Genomic DNA, 13,671 nt, shown 5'->3' with positions numbered 1-13,671 from the left:
TTCTTCACTAGGTTCTTACCTCTTTTTGGGGGAGGGTTTTTCCCTTGTGGTTTTCTCTCTTTCCCCCCTTTCAGAGGTTGCATCTTCTTGCATTGTACTTGGGTACCTAACATGGCCTTGTTGCCAGGACCCATTTCTACATCCACCTAAGATTCGCTTATGGGGGGGTGTTAGTGTAGTTTTTTATTTTTTCCTATTTTGCTAGATTTTTCCTACACTTTTAATAATCTCGCTTAGGTTAATAAAGCATGTCTTATTAGGTGAATGGTTGTGAGGTGTCACCTTCTTACATGTGAGCATCCATTAGCTATCTTGAGAAGATACTTTGCTATCTTTAGTCCGATAGATGGTTGCTCCTCATTGGTTGGTGTTGCCACCTCCTCTCTCTTCCTAGCCTATATAAGCATGCTACCTGGCTTGTATTTGTATCTCTTGTTTTTGCATCCTCTTAATGCTATTTTTCTTCCAGCATTTGCATTACTCTCTTGGAGACTAACTCTATGATGCTATTTTGATTTTGTATCATTTGCATTCATAGTTTAGATATTTACTCTTTGCACTAGTTTTCTGGGTTATTAATCTTTTCAGATTCTAACACTTGGAAGCCAACAAAAAGATAGGGGTAAAATCCCCTCAGTCATGTAGCATCCTCCCAAGTTGTACAGGTCTCATTTCTCAGGTCCCATTGGAACCTTACCTACTCTATGTCTTGATCTCATAAGGTTAGCCTTTGCTACTGTAGGATACGAGTGGGCTCCAAAGTATGCTACTCGTCTGCTACCTACAAAGCATCCCAATCAAGAACATGGGTCACATCTAAAATATACTGCCTCAAAATAAAAACATGAAAAATGTCATGGATGTATGATAGGCTAGGTGGCAATGCTAGTTGAGAAGCAATAGGTCCAATCCTCTTGAGGATCTCAATAGGTGTGACAAAATGTGGCATCAAGTTAGAGCCTTTCCCATAATGGATGGGGCTCTTCCTCAAACGCACTCTCAAAAACATCCCATCACCAATAGAAAGTGACGATCCAACCTATGGTCATCTCCATACTTCTTCTTCCTATCCTAAGTAGTAACCAAATGCTCTCTAATGTGAAAAACTTTTTTCTCCATATCTTGAAGCATCTCTGGACCCAAAAGAAATTGGTCCCCTAAGTGATCCCAACTTAGAGGGGTACGACATGGTTTACTGTACAAGGCTTGAAAAGCTGAAATGCCAAGAGAACTATGATACCTATTATTGTATGCAAAGTCAAAAAGATACAAATAGTCCTCCCACTTTACCTACTTGTCCATAATATACATGCGAAGCATATCCTCCAAAACTTAATTCACTCTCTTAGTCTAACCATCGGTCTCTAGGTGATAAGCTAAATTGAAATTGAGCTGAGCATCCAATGCATGCTGGAGAGACGTCCATAGTGCATAGGTAAACATTGGATCTCTATCTAAAATAATATGATTAGGAATCACATGCAAACAAACAATATCTTCCAACAAAACATGTGCTACAGAAGAAGCTATGTAGGATGCTCTCATGGGTGAAAAATGTGCTACCTTGGACAGCTTGTCCACGATCACCATGATACAATCATGTCTCCATGATGACATAGGAAACCTTGTAATAAAATCAATAGATATCATATCCCACTTCCACTTTGGAATCGTATGTGGCTGCGAAGGACTTGCCAGATGTTGATGCTTTGCCTTCACTCTCTAGCACTCAAGACATCTAGCAACAAAATCAGCAACATTGCATTTCATCCCTACCCAAAAATATAGCTATTTGACATCAAAATGCATCTTTTTGACTCCAAGATGTGCAAAATATGGTGCATGATGCGCTTCTAAAAAAACCAAGGTACGAAGATCACCCAACATGGGTATATAGATCTGCCTCAAGTCACACAATAGTCCATTAGACTCGAGCACATAACCTAAAAATCTCCCCTCCAGGGTACGTCCAAACTCGATCTTTGCCCTCACCTCCTGATACCAAGTGTCACTAGGCAAAGCCTCCAAGATACAGCCTCGTAAATCCACTCCCAATGACATCACTGATACCTCATGTTGCCTTCTGCTCAAAGCATCTACAATGATATTCTCCTCCCTTTAAGGTAATGAACATCAAAGTCATATTTGCACAAGAACTCCATCCAATGATGCTATCGTGCATTCAGGTTTGGATGAGTAAAGATATACTGCAAGCTCCTATCACTAGTAAATTTGAGCTCAATTTTTGACAAATTTTGGTCAAAATTCTGACCCAGTTGGTCTAAATTTTGACCAACTAATTTGTGGTAATTTTTCTCATTGAAATTTCTACCAACCTGCAATTGGTCAAAATATTGACTAATACATTTGTCAAAAAATTTTAATTTTTGCTAGCTCTAATTTGTCATTGTTGGTCAAAATTTCCACCAATGTTTGGTTGAATTTTTCTTAGAATTGGTAGAAATTTTGACCAATTCTTGGTAGAAAACTATCAAGAATTGGTTGAAATTTCTACCAATGTTTGGTCAATTTTTTTTAATAATTGGTGGAAATTTAGACCAAGTCTTGGTAGAAAACTATCAAGAATTGGTCAAAATTTTCACAAATGTTTGGTCAAATTTTTTTTAATGCTATATCAAGCAATTATTTCTTATCTAAGCCATTTAATTTGTAACCTTTTAAATCTCTACAAAGATAAAGTTGGGGCAGGAGAATTTTTCTTGTCAAAGGTGTCCTTTACATCCATTCCATTATTTGGGTTAGATAATGGAATGGATGCTTTACAATCAAAGGACACCTTTGAGAAGAAAAATTCTCTTGCCCCAACTTTATCTTTGCAAAGATTTAAAAGTTGCAAATTATATCGCTTAGATAAAAAAAATTTCTTGATACAACATGGAACAAACTAACATTTATGCATAAAGAGATGAATTAGAAACATATCAAACTTCTTGTCATCCTAAATTTGATTCTATTATTCTAAGAGCATTATTGATATTACTAAAATTGATGTAACTTATCTCAAAATAAACAAATAGTATCTAGTAATATCTTCTATAGAACTCTTCCTTGATAGATGAATTAATTAAAAAGATATTTCAAATCACATCAAGGTATTTGGAACTGTATCATCAATAAGATCCAACAATCCTTTTATTGCCAGCTCTTTTCAAAAGATCTAGATACATTGACTTAGAAATGTTCAATAAATCGAGCTAATGAGCTACAGTTGCTCATATACTATTAAGACCTTCATTCCCTACTATTTCATTCAATTCTTACTTGCAAAACAATTGTCTTAAAATACATATGCAATAAAGAATACCGAAACTGGCATAATTAAATTTGATGTCTTTTAGTATTATTCACTATAAATTGACCAAATGGTATCCACTAAAAAGAGTGTTCAAATAAAAGTTTGCATTGATATATTAAATTTTGAAAATATGTTCCTGATCACATCCATCTTTCAAATTGCATCAGTGTGTGAATTGGTACACAATTTTTTTTATCCTTCAATAAAATGGCTATTGACTAGTTTTTCATTTGTGTATATGAGTTAGACCTACTCTGAAAAACTATTGAAAATATTGTCAGTTATAAATATCTTCATCCAACCTATTGGGCATTCATTTTGCACAAGGTCAACGACAGGAATCCATAGTGTAATTCCTCTCTTGAAAAGAAAATCTTTTTAAGATCCACTCCAAGGTTTAGTGTTTTTCCAAAATTTGTTCAGTAGAAGGTAAATGTGAGCGTTCACGAGGAGGCCTTTGCTAGTTCTAAAAACCTCTTTTATCTTGGAATCGAAGTAAAATCTATTTGCTATCTCAAAATATCACACCAAAAGAACAATATTTTTCTATGTTTCTATTTTTCAATGAATGAAACTCTAACAATGTAGCTACTATGAGGTCCTATTATAACAAGGGGTTAGCAAAGCAAATAACAAAATTGAAAAAAAATAACATGAAATAAAATGACTTTGAAATTGAAATTCCTAAATGGATATAAGCTATAAAACACAACACTCTATGAGTTAAACCTTTGAAGAAATTAGTAGGAAACCAATGAAAATAGGAGCAACACTTCCTAGAATCCACTGATGCAATCATCGGTGAGAATCTTTAATAAATTGAATAATGTTTCACTCTTCATCAAATTGCAAGGCCATGGAAAGTGCGCTCATGCAAGACAAAAAGCTATGTAGACACAATCAGGTGATCTCTTCTCAAGCTCATTACATCAACATAATTCATACATCTATAGCAAACACCAGAACTAAAAGATCACACAACCAAAAACAATGCAATAAACTTTTGGCTCAATCACAATCTCATGAATAAAATCAAAAAAAAAATGACACATTTAGACAAGAATAACTACACTCCAAATGCTAGCACCAAAAGCATAATTTTATTGCATAATAACGATGGCCCCTCCTACATTTTAAAATGGGGTATTTATAAGAAATCATCTCCTCAATTTGTGTTGAGAGTGAGAGATATCTTGACATAATAAAATTCTTTTAAAACATTTAAACAAACTAAATATATACAAATTGACAATCTAACTAGTCCTTAGAGGGACTCCATCCATATTTTACATGCATGAGTCTTTTACATGTCAGAAAAAAAGAAGGCATGAGAGAGAAAGTAGGAAGAAGTCATCAGTCAAGGTAGAAGTGCATGGAGACACCAAAAATAGAAGCTGCCCTTTCACTAGGCCTGTGTTAGAGTTAAAATGTCATCAGAATGCATTCTCGATGCATGGAAAGTGCTATTTTTGGAGCTGGTAGTCAACTGTCAATACACATCTGAATTACAGAGCTCAAAAATGTGGAGCTACATACCTGCAGAGCTGTGAACCTGCATACCTATGACCTACATACGTGTAGAGCTACGGACCTCGGAAGCTCAATTCGCCAAAAAATCAAAGTTCTCAATTTTGAAAACAGTTTCTGGGTTTTGCTCAAATAAAGTTTTAGATATTTTTTGTATACATTCTTTGCCCTTTTTTGATGATTTAGACCCTCTTTATATCCAATCACTTTCATAAACTTAAACTCCTTCTGCTTCTTCACTCTAAAATCCCAAGGCATTTGTGTTGAATCTTGCCATTAATAGCCGCATAAGATGAGGAACCTGTTCCACTTCATGTGTCCAACCTCTATATCTTTGACCTTTGTCTTCTCTATAACCACCCTATCCTTTCCAGTGAGAAACCAAGTGATCCAGATAATCAAATGTTTGAAACTTTTTCATATTTTTTCGCAATTTTTCTAGGCATTTTTAAATAGCTTTTTTGGAGGTCTTCTGCTCAAAATTTCAAGTTGAAACTTTCATTAGTCCCTAAAATTGGGTAGCCAAAGGCTCATTGTTTTAGGGACTGAAATTAGATCTTTACTTCTTCTCTCCAACGGTGTAAGCGATTCTGAATTCTTATGCCTGAGTCAAAAGTTATGACCCCGACAAGTTAAGGATACCTTTTTTACCTACAAAAAGAAGCAAACATTAGTCTGTAGAGATGAAAAAATACTTAATTTAAGGCAAACCTTAATGACACTGGAACAAAAACCCCAAATACTAGCTACTTAAACAAAACTAGAGGTGACTGGGCATGTGGCGCACGTGCAGAGTGTGCAGGTGAGCGTCTGGCATATTATGGCATGCATGGCCCTTTTCAGCACATTATGGCACTTTGGTGTACATGCGCATGACCTTTGGTGGCACACGTGCTGCCCTTGGCAGTGCCATGCATGGCACTCAAGCACGTGCAGCCCTTGGTGGCATGCGACCCTTTGTGGTGCCATGTGTGGCGCTTGGGTGCACGCACAACCTTTGGTGGCACATGCACACGAACCTTGGTGGTGCCGCGTGCTGCCCTTGGTGGTGCATGACCCTTGGTAGCACCATACACTACCCTTGGTGGCGCGCACGATGTTATTTATTATTATTATTTTTTAATATTAAAATTAAAATTATTATTATTTTTTTTTTTGTAAGAATTTTCCTAAGGGCAAAATTCACCTAAGAACTAAGAACTCAAACACAAGCACATAGTAGACCAAAAATGGATATGATGCAAAATTACAAAGAATTTGAAATCAGTCCTTCGGGTTTTGGTCTGCAAAATTCACCTAGGAACTAAGAACTCAAACACAAGCACACAATAGACCAAAGAGAGAGAGAGAGAGTATGATCAGAATGACAATGTATTCAATAGGTCATAATTCATGCAATGTGCAATGTAAAAGTACACTAGGACTGCCTATATTTAAAGGCCTCTTAGATGCATCTAGAATGCCTCATAATCAACACCATGATGTGTCATACAACCAAGCACATGTCCACCAAATATGGGTTATCCTCCATTAAGCACGGAAGTAAGTGCGGTGATGAGAGAATAAGCCTACAAGGGTGTGACATGCAAAACGGTGTTGTAGACACCATGTGCTAAAATAGAGTTGCGTACTCCTATGTTGTCTAAATGACAACTCAAAAAGGTACACAAGATCCTAAGTGTCTCACAAATAAAAATAATAAAATAATGCAAAATAATTAAATAATGCATTAACCTAAGTAAACTTAAGTAAGTGTAAATAGTGAATACGTATTTACACAAATACCCCCCCTTAAGTGCAACTTAGGGGAATGCCCTTAAGCTTATGAAACTAGGATGAAGATGCATAATGGGTCCTAGCTACTAGGCCATGTTAGGTACGCATATACATAATGAAAATGAAAATCTCCTATAAAGTGGGGAAAGAGGGAAAACCTAATGGGAAAAACCCTCCCCCAGAAAAAGAGAGATAAATAAGGATGCGTCAATGGATGGAGTAATCAGGACCCCCCCATTATGACATACATCGAGTATATACATAAGAGAATGATGAGAGAGGGAAGAGAGATAAAATAGGCTCCCCCCCCCAAAAGAAGAATGCCAGCAAGTGAAAGCTACTCTGATGAAGAAGCTAGTGTTCCTCCCCTTAGGAAGAAACAATGGCAAATGTACACTCCTAAAGATGTCTCCCAAGTCAAGTGAAGTTGGAGCTAGAAGACAAGATGTACCATATTGTGTTGGATTTTTCATTGTGGCAATATAAGCATGTGGACTGGATTGATGTGACCTCTCACTACAACTGTCGATAGAACCCCACATGTCTAAACCTGATGAAGCACTATCATTGGTGTCACTATCAGTTTCCACCGTGTATGAAGTGTGGAGAGGATAAAAGGATAAAATTGCTAAACTTTCCTCAAAATGAACATCCTTCTCCACCAAAATCTCATGAGTCTCCAGATCCATCAGTCTATAAGCCTTCACATTGTCTTCATAATCGATAAAGCTATAAGGCCTAGATGTCGGTGCCTTGCAACTCTTGGAAGATAGGTTAGCCCATGTTGGACAAGCGAAGACTCTAAGGTGACTCATAACTGGTTTTCTACTACACCATGCCTCAAAAGGAGTCTTGCCATCTAAGGCTGGATGACGAGACCTGTTAAGTATGTGAGTAGCATTGCTAATGGCTTCAACTTCTAATGTAGGATTGAGAGACTTGGCCTTAATCATGCAACTTTCCATGGTCTTGAGAGTCCTAATCCTCATAGCTGCAACATCTATCTTGTGTAGACTGAATGCTGGTGAGTTCTGAAGATCAATGCCCTCAATTCTACAAAAGTTCTTAAGTCTTATGTCAACATAGCTATTCTCATTGTCCACCATTAATACTTTGATGGATTTTCTTGACATGTGTTCAACATGAGCCTTGAAGTCTTGAAGCTTATGAACCAATTCATTCTTATGATGAAGGAAGAAGACCCAAGTGAATCTTGAAAAGTCATCAACAAATGTGAGTATGTAGTAGCCTTGGCTGACTGAAGTCACTGCAAAGGGTCCTACTAATACCATGTGAACTAGTTGAAGAAAAACTGGAGCTCGAGAAGACTTCCCGTTATCATACTTCTCCTTGAGATTCATATCCACTGAACAAGATGAACATTCTTCCTTAGGAAAGCTAATATTAGATAGACCTTTGACCATGTGTTTTGAGAAAAGTTGTTGAAGAGAGCAAAAGTCAAGGTGACCAAACCACACAAGCCATAAGTTGATGTTTGAACTAGAGTGAGTTAACAAGGCTTGGGAAGGACTCTTAGGAACAAAGTGGGAAAAGGAGTAAATCCTCTTGTCATCATTGACTTTCCCCAATGCTACCAATGAATCATCTTTGAGACTTCACACCATCACTAAATCTAGAAGGAACTCAACCTTATGAACATCTCCAAGGTGAGTGATTTGGTAAACTGATAGGAGATTGGAGCTTAGATTTGGAACATAGAGAACATCCTTGAATTCCCCATTTTCCATTTCCACATGTCCTTTTCCTTCAACTTCCATCTTAGCATCATCTCCCATGAAGATGTGTGGTACCTTTGACTGCTTTAGTGAAGAAAAGTCTTCTCTTGAAGAACCCATGTGGTAAGAGGCACCTGAGTCAAGTATCCATTCCAAAGAACTTTTGTTTGCCATAAGTGCTTGACCTTTACCTTTTGAAGAGGTTGGAGTAGAATCCTTGGAAGTACCTAGCACTTGAATCTTGTTCTTCTTGAGTAGATTTTCTAACTCATCAATTCTTTTTGTCTTGCAATGATACTCATCATGATTTGGCTTTTTATAGTATGCACAAAAGAGTTTGTCCTTCTTTTCATTACTTCCCTTCTTGTTTGAAGAAGACCTACCTTGTTGAGAGGAGTCATGTTGTGTCTTAGATTGTGTTTTCTGCTTCCACTGCTTCTTCTTCTTGTTGTTTTTCCCCCCTTGACTAGATTTACGATTATCACTAGCCACCAAGGCTTTGGTCATAGATGACTTGAGAAGTCCAAAATCCACCAAGTGAGATTGTTCAACAATCAACATGTCTGCAAATCCATCAAAGGAAAGCTTCTGGTAAGTAGATCCCATGGTTAACCTGTGAGTATTAAAACTTGAAACAAAGTTGGCATACTTAGAAGGTAGCCTCTTCAGGATGTGATGAATCAACCTATCATCCTTCATGGGATTTCCACAATCTTTCAGAAGTGCCATATACTCATTGAATTTGATGATGTAATCCTGAATTGTGTCATAATTCTTAGGATCTAAGAGAAGTAGATCATCTTCAATCTGAAATCCCTTTTCTTCATCCACTTTACCATACAACTATTCAAGTTTATCTCAAGCTTCTTTAGATTCTGAACAATTTTTAATGTGAAAGAGAAGATCCCCTTGTACACAACTCCTGATAATACCTAAAGCTTGTTGTTCTTGTTTTTGCCAATCAATGAGTTCTTTAGCATCAGTAGGTTTGGTAATTGTACCATCAACATATAGACTATATCCTTTTTCCATTAATCTACTCCATGTAATATCTTTCCATGTGGAATAGTTGTATGAAGTTAAAGGTGGACATTTAAAACCCATGATTTAGAAAATGTAAAGAGAAAAAAATAGAGACACAAAAAATAGTACACACCCCCCCTTTTCACTCAATCAAAAGACCCCCAAAAAAAGATGCTTGTGGCACTTTATAAGTAGTGCATTTACAATGAGCCACTTGTCAAAATGAGAAAAGTGGACTTTCTGATTTTTCTTTTACAACTACCTTATAAGGCTGAAATTTGTCACTTAAGCACTATAGCTTAGATTTACAACAATTCTGAAAAAGAATCAAAGCTTTATAATGCCAAAGAAGGCCTAATTCTAATAGTGAGAAATTGGTTCATAAAACCCTAGAATCTATCTTTAGATCTAGAAAGTAGACAAAAAAATACACACTTTCAAAAAAAATAAAACTTGAAAAAGTGACCAGATGTGCCCGTATGGAGCTTCTGAAGGTGCAAAACGTAAGATTATGCAGGTATAGTCACAAGAAACATAATTTTTGCAAAATATATGCACCAAAACTAGAAAACAACACCACCACTAGAAAATTCAAGAAATTTTACCCAATTTCAAAAAAAATTGCACCTGAATCAGAGTCCGGATGTCTGAGTTATGGGCTCACAAAGTCAAGCTGCCAAACTGAATAGCAATCTGGAGAGGGGTCTAGAAGGAAAATTGTGAGTCTAAATTTGATGGTCAAATGAACATCAATGCAGTTATAAATTGCTAAAAAATGACAGTCAAACGATCATCAATTTAAACCTAATGAAAAGATGGTGCCAGCAAAAAATTTGCTCCTGAGTTTGACATGGCAGAATGTGTCAGCTATCCATATATTTGTAATATATAGAATATGAAATGTCAAATTTACCTAGGTGGCAGATATAGTTGACACATTCTAGTGGGTGCTATGTGGCAGACGCGAGAAACTACCGCGTGGTTGGTGGGAAAGTTTGCAGCGACGCCAAAATCTTAGAATAAGTGACCGAAATCATGCATAGAGACAGGGTTGGGATTTAATAATCCCACATTAGTTGTGTGGGAAGCCTGTAGGAATTTAAAAAGAAAAAACCACAAGTTGTTAAACAAAATGCTAGCCGCACTTTGAATGTGGCCACTAGATGTGTGAGCTGTCAAAGGTTATTTCAGCCCCTTGGAATATAGAGCACTGCCCAAAATTTGTGGTATTCTGCAGAGGTTTAAGGCCGCTGGTATATTACTGGTACGGCTTGCTATTATGAAATTTCCCTATGAAGAAATAAAAATACCCTCCAAAAATGACAGATCCGGGATGTCACTGCCCAGGTCTTCTAAAAGATTTTCTTTGAATTTTCGCTAATATTTCGACGAAAAATAAAATAATAGAGAAAAATAAAATTGAATACCTAAAAAATTAATTGAATCTGTGAAAAATAACCATACCCATACTGCAAATCGGGGCCTCTGAGTTTCGATTTGCAAAAAAAATGCCTCACAGGTGACTTTGGGCCAAGCTAGGTGTGTTTATAGTCAATTTTCACCAGTTCAGCATTTCAGACACAATGGAGAGGTCAGATCTGGCTCTAGACGCTCTCAAATTTGGCAGCACTCCAAATTTAAGCTGAGGTGATGAAGCAAGTGTGGTCTTGAATGACTATGTGATGAGAAAATCTCCAAGTTGCTCTGATCCCGAAGCTTTTGTGGCTGAAATAGGATTAGTAGGAGCAATAGGAGGTGGATGTGTGATCTCATCGGAAGAGGAGTTAGCTACAACTGGTGGAAGAAGATCTTCTAGGAATGGAGGAATAGCTAGATCTCCATAATGCTCCCAAAGATACATCCATAAAACATATGGATCAAATGACTTAATTTTGAATGTCTTTTTTATAACTTTATACTCCATATAGCGATAAAGAATAGGAATAAGGAGGTGAAATTGATCAACAATATACTCAAGATCTGGCACATATGGCACTACATTGTGCTGAGAGAGATATTTGACCATAAGTTGACTACATTCCTTATAGTTATTTGGTGTCAAGTAGATCAAATGTGACTCTTCCATGATGGACCAATCAAAGAAACCTCAAAAAAAAATCAAGGAACCCCCCCTGAAAAAGATGTTTTTTGCACTTGAAAACCACTTGCCAATTTAGGGCCTATTTCTAAAAGTAGTATTTCTATTTAGAAAACCTATAATGTGATTGTAGATCTGGAAAGTAGACAAAAAAAATGCACTTTCAAAAAAAATAGAACCTGATTTGGAGTCTAGATGAGCTCGTACCAAGCATTTTAAGTGGTAAAATTTGAGATTTTGGAGTTGCAAAAAAATTCAGAAATAGATATCTCAAACCACCTACACCAATGTGCAGATCATGAAATCCTACCTCAAAACAAAAAGAATTGCTCACAAAAAGGAGTCCATATGAGGAAGATATCACTATTTAAAAATCGCTGCTGCTATTATTTTTTTTGAATCACCGCCCCACCTCCAAAAAACAAATCACTCTAGATTTTTCCTTAGATGTCCAATTTGGATGAAAAAAAATCTGATCTGGGGGTTTTTGGACCTTTTGAATGTGATGCAAATATCATATTTGCACCAACAAGCTTCAATCTTCACCTGCAAAAAATCTCTCCTATGGCCCCATGGCCAAAAAATTTCCAAAAAATAATGCAGATCCAAAAAATAGCAGAGATGCAGATGAAAAAAATGTAGATCTGAAAATTAAATGTATAGATCTAAAATGATCATACCAATTCTACAAATTGGTCCTTTAGGTGCCGGTTTGCAAAAAAAATTTTGCCTCACAATCGACTTTGGCCTACAGTAGGTAGCTATATAGCCTATTTTCACCGAATCAACATTCTGGACGTAATGGTGAGGTTAGATCTGACTCTAGACGCTCTTAATTTCTACAACACTTTGGATTCAGGCTGAGGTGATGAAGCAAGTGTGGTCTCAAATGGCTATGTGATGAGAAAGTCTCTATGCTCTGATACCATGTAAGAATTTGCCTAAGGGAAAAATTCACCCAGGAACTAAGAACTCAAACACAAGAACAACTATAGACCAAAAATGGATATGATCAATTAATCAGAGTATGTCCGAATACATTGCTCTATTTAGAATGTGATATTCAAACACACTAGGAGTGTCTATATATAAAGGCCTCTCAGGAAGCACCTAGAATGTCTCTAGAAACAACCAGAGGATAAGACAACTAAGCACCTTATCCATCATTCTAGATAAATGGATAAGAATGACAAAGTGTCATATGTGTGTAGAAGATTCCTGTGTTGTAGAAAACATGTGCTTAAAAGAGGTGTAGACCCTTGTGATGTCAACATGACAACTCACAAGAGTGCACATACTCCTAGGTGTCTCACAAATAAAAAAATGCAAAATAATTAAATAATGCATTAACCTAAGTAAACTTAAGTAAGTGTAATAAGTAAATACTTATTTACACCAACAATTTTTTCTTCTAATTTTTGATGATACTAACACTTTTGACTTCTAATGTTTTCTCCTGACTCCCAAACTATGAGTTTGGCAGTCAAAAAAAAGTAGGGGGTCCCCATTCCTAGTAAGGAATGGGGTATGTGTTGTAGACACCACAACACAACCTATTCTACTTCCAAACCATCGTGTGAGCCTACATCGATTGCCTTTGTTAGTGGTTGTTGAGCTTATACAAACCGATATTTTAGCAAACCAAACTTGGGAGGTATGGATCCTTCAAGAAAAATGTTCATCAACATTCTCATCACACAAAATCCCTAAGGTTAAAGCTGCATTGACCTTGCAACTGTAGCTCTAGAATTGAAAACTATAAATGAGCAAAGGTAATGCTTGTAAATGATAAATTATTGCATTTATGATATTTTACATCCTATCTAGGCTTAGCAAGATCCAATAGTCCTTTTGTTGCAAATATGTTTCATTTGCAGTCAATGTGTCTACCTGGACATGTTATTAAATTAAGCTCTAGTAGTTCATGTACCATTTGGATCTTTGATTCTTGCTATTCCATTGAAGTCTCTACAAAAAAATTATCTTAAAAAAATACAGAGAAACAAAAATAGAAACCTACAATCTTAAATTTGATGTCTTTGGATGTCATTTATCTCAAACTAACCGCATAGTATTGAGTAATAGCAGAGTTTGATATAAATCCATGATAGATAAATTATTAAAAAATTGTTCCAAATCACATCAAATTCTTTAGAACCACATCATTATGGCCAATGTGTGAACATTTTCCCATT

This window comes from Cupressus sempervirens, chromosome 3 (assembly GCF_028749045.1).
Source record: "Cupressus sempervirens isolate cs-2001-9-10 chromosome 3, ASM2874904v1, whole genome shotgun sequence".
Classification (NCBI taxonomy): Eukaryota; Viridiplantae; Streptophyta; class Pinopsida; order Cupressales; family Cupressaceae; genus Cupressus; species Cupressus sempervirens.
This window is presented reverse-complemented; position numbering follows the sequence as displayed.